The sequence below is a fragment of the Procambarus clarkii genome, unplaced genomic scaffold (genome assembly GCF_040958095.1).
Source record: "Procambarus clarkii isolate CNS0578487 unplaced genomic scaffold, FALCON_Pclarkii_2.0 HiC_scaffold_1458, whole genome shotgun sequence".
Classification (NCBI taxonomy): domain Eukaryota; kingdom Metazoa; phylum Arthropoda; class Malacostraca; order Decapoda; family Cambaridae; genus Procambarus; species Procambarus clarkii.
In genome coordinates, this window is record NW_027190486.1 from 21,656 (window position 1) to 26,382 (window position 4,727).

Below are 4,727 nucleotides of genomic sequence, written 5' to 3' on the forward strand. Positions count from 1 at the left end.
GTGGTAACTCCCAAGAAAGCCGCCACAAGCAACAAACCACCTACAGCCTTGAAAAAGACAGCAGCAGCAGCAGCAGCTTGTTGTTGGGAACAAAAAGCCCAAAATAAAGAGAGCTTCAAAATCTCCCAAACCACCCAAGGCAAAGAAAGCTGTCAAAAAAACAACAAAGGCAAAATAAACGACGACATGCAAGCAGCATGAATACACATGACAATAAACATCCAGGCCTCCCCCCTCAGTGGAGGGGCCTCATATGATTCCAAAAAAGAGTTTAGTTTTGTAGACAAATAAATCATTACTTTTGGGGTAGATTTACTCTGTATATTATATATATATATATATATATATATATATATATATATATATATATATATATATATATATATATATATATATATATATATATATATATATATACATCTATATTATATATATATATATATATATATATATATATATATATATATATATATATACATCTATATTATATATATATATATATATATATATATATATATATATATATATATATATATATATATATATATATATATATATATATATATACATGGGTGAGGTGATATGGTACCAAAGTTTTGGGTAAGGTGATTGACATTTACACAAGATAAAACACGAACCAATGGGAATAAAAACATAAGAATGGAAGTAACTGCAGAAGGCCTATTGGCCCATAACACAAGCACTTCCTCTTGATGCTTCTATATTGGTTCAGAGTCTTGAAGCTATAATAATAATATATATATATATATATAATATATATATATATATATATATAATATATATATATATATATATAATATATATTATATATATACACACAAAACTAAATAGTCTTGTTAGACAAATTGCCCCTATTAGAGGCAAGTTGACTAACAAGCCGAATGACTGGCAATTGTTTTGAATTTGAGTTAAATCTAACATAGAAATGTAATCAAACCTAACCTAACCTATGCTAACCCAAGCTAAGCTAACCTAACCTAACCTAAGCTAACCCAAGCTAAGCTAAGCTAACCTAACCTAAGCTAAGCTAACCTAACCTAACCCAGCAATTCATGATCTTAATATAATACTGTTAATTGGATAAACCAATTTGGAAAGAAATGTTCGAAAATAACAAAATTAACTGTGCTTGTTAGGAAAATTGGGCCTTGCATACTTGTCCCAATAGTGTGGTTCTCGCTTTTAGGTACGACATAAACGTATACCTAAGTTGAGAGAGAAAAAGATTCTCACTCAAACATGCATATCGATTGCCAGTCCTGAATTCTGGGTAGATATTCGTGTCCTCCCTTTTCATTTACCATCATTTGGATACTATCAAAACAGCTCTGAGAAGGATAAAATGAATAAAACGGGTAGCTCACTCATGTAAAAAGGAAGAGTTGGGAAAGATCTCTCTCTCTCTCTCTCCCCCTCACACCCCCCCCCCCCCCCACCAATGATCCTGCTCTGCTAGTATATAACGTAACAAACCTTCCCCCCCCCCCCCCCCCAATCAGAGTCCCTTTAAGCATGCGAGGATAAAAAATAGATTTCATAAGACCCAATGTGCTAGCTGATATCAAAACAATTTATGTTATCGTCTATTAAGCCCTTCAGTAAAAAAGTATAGGGACCTAATTAGGTCCCGTTTTGAGGTGGTGGTGGGTGGAATCGATGGATTAGCCAAGCTCTTATCCGCCGAATCCGTAGAGGGTACGACCCTGGCGCTTCAGAGCGTACACCACGTCCATGGCAGTGACGGTCTTCCTCTTGGCGTGTTCCGTGTAGGTTACAGCATCACGGATGACGTTCTCGAGGAACACCTTCAGGACGCCACGGGTCTCTTCGTAGATGAGACCCGAAATACGCTTGACGCCGCCACGACGAGCTAAGCGACGAATAGCGGGCTTGGTGATGCCCTGGATGTTGTCACGTAGCACCTTACGATGACGCTTGGCGCCACCCTTTCCGAGTCCCTTGCCTCCCTTGCCGCGTCCAGTCATGGTGTTGTAGTTGTGTGAATCGAATTGACGAATGCCCGCACGATTTCCCGACTATATCCCATCAAGCGGACGTACTAGTAGCATTGCAACTCCTGCCTGCCCTTACTTTACGCTTGTGGTCGAATAGACACGGCTTTCTCACAACGCTTTCAAAACTGCAGTTGCCTACTCGTCTGTTTCACGTCCCTGTGAAATGACTTTTGCACAAATCCAAAAAATAGAGCAAAATCAGCGATAATAGTGATTGAGGTGAGCCGCCTGTTGGCTGCAGCCAGAGGAAGGAGGGGAGGGGCAACGGGGTGACGTAGGCGAGTCGAGCAGCCAATGGCGCTCGAGCAAGCGCCTCGAGACGGCGTATATAAGCAAAAATTTTTCGGCGCCGGCCATCACAAACCACAGTTGTTCACCATGGCTCGCACCAAGCAGACTGCTCGCAAGTCCACGGGAGGCAAGGCTCCTCGTAAGCAGCTGGCCACCAAGGCAGCACGCAAGTCTGCTCCTGCCACAGGGGGTGTGAAGAAGCCTCACCGTTACAGGCCCGGAACGGTCGCCCTGCGTGAGATCCGTCGTTACCAGAAGAGCACCGAGTTGCTCATCAGGAAACTTCCCTTCCAGCGTCTGGTGCGCGAGATTGCCCAGGACTTCAAGACCGATCTTCGCTTCCAGTCGTCTGCCGTCATGGCTTTACAGGAGGCATCCGAGGCTTACCTGGTCGGTCTCTTCGAGGACACTAACCTCTGTGCCATCCACGCCAAGCGTGTCACCATCATGCCAAAGGACATTCAGCTTGCTCGCCGTATCCGTGGAGAGCGTGCATAAGCTAAATCGACCACCCTAGTATACACCAAACTCGGCCCTTCTCAGGGCCAAAATATCCTTCTAAGGAGATTTCAGACATTCCTAGCATCAGTCATATGAATTAACCTTCATCTACACATATAATAAATAAATAAATAAATAAATAAACAAATACACTAATTTAGGTGTCATACATACACGTGATATCAATAAATCAAGTCATTTGTAGTACAACCTGTTCTCTTACAAACAAAACGCCGTCGCTTTTCGCTCTTATGCACTGTCAAGGATCACCCACCCCCCCCACCCCCCCAAAATAAAAATTGTCATACTGTACTAGAAATAAAAGCAGCTTGTATAAGTGACATACTGTCCAGTCCTGTTTTATTCTGTTTTCGGTCCTCTGGCTTAATCTGTTAAGTTAGGAGATGACATTTTAAATTAACCGTTTTCTTGACATTTTCAAACCTAAGAGGGTGGCCTGCATAGTAATCCTAATGTGGAACATAACAATGAATCTCTAATCTCTAGAAAAAAGATACCGAGTGCTTATATGTGTTGAGAGAGAGAGAGAGAGAGAGAGAGAGAGAGAGAGAGAGAGAGAGAGAGAGAGAGAGAGAGAGAGAGAGAGAGAGAGAGAGAGGAGAGAGAGACACAGACAGACAGACAGACAGACAGACAGACAGACAGACAAGACAGACAGACAGACAGACAGACAGACAGACAGACAGACAGACAGAGACTGAGAGAGAGAAACACACACAGACAGTTTCATAAATATTCTCATTTTATAGCTATTTGCTTTCAGTGACAGAGGTTTTTGTTATAATAGTATTGGTGTCTAACACTCACAATCTCTTTAGAAATTAAAGTGTGGCTCCAATGGAGCCGAGTTTGTTGGTTTGAGGCCAAGCCACCACCACAGGGCAGTAAGTAAGCCGTTTACTTGGAGGAGGTGTACTTGGTGACGGCCTTAGTGCCCTCAGAGACGGCGTGCTTGGCCAGTTCTCCGGGCAACAGGAGCCTTACAGCCGTCTGGATCTCCCGACTGGTAATGGTGGAACGCTTGTTGTAGTGGGCCAGGCGAGAAGCCTCGGCGGCGATGCGCTCGAAGATGTCGTTCACGAACGAGTTCATGATCGACATGGCTTTGGAAGAGATACCAGTGTCGGGGTGGACCTGCTTCAGCACTTTGTAGATGTAGATGCTGTAGCTCTCCTTCCTCCTGCGCTTCTTTTTCTTATCGCCCTTGGCAATGGCCTTCTGGGCCTTTCCGGCCTTCTTGGCAGCCTTTCCAGATGCCTTGGGTGGCATGATGATGCTCGTGCTGGCTGGCGTTGCGATACAATAATGAACTTTTGCGCGAGTCGAGCTTTCCTTTTATATCCCGCTCGCGACTCAGCTCAGAGCGGGTCGCGTGGCGGAGCGCGCTGATTGGTCAGTGGCGGACTCCCTTGATCCTGAGCGGGGTATATAACACGAAGCTCGATCTGCGGGCCGGCATTAAAACACCACAAACCCACAACAGCAGCAGCAATGTCAGGACGCGGCAAGGGAGGCAAAGTGAAGGGCAAGTCAAAGTCTCGCTCCAGCAGGGCCGGACTTCAGTTCCCCGTGGGCAGAATTCACCGTCTGCTGCGTAAGGGCAACTACGCCGAACGCGTCGGTGCTGGCGCTCCTGTCTACCTGGCAGCCGTCATGGAATACCTCGCTGCCGAAGTTCTCGAGCTCGCCGGTAACGCCGCACGTGACAACAAGAAGACCCGTATCATCCCACGTCACTTGCAGTTGGCCATCCGCAACGACGAAGAACTCAACAAACTTCTGTCTGGCGTAACCATTGCACAGGGAGGTGTTCTTCCAAACATTCAGGCAGTTCTTTTGCCAAAGAAGACAGAGAAGAAGTAAGCACTTCTGCCACCC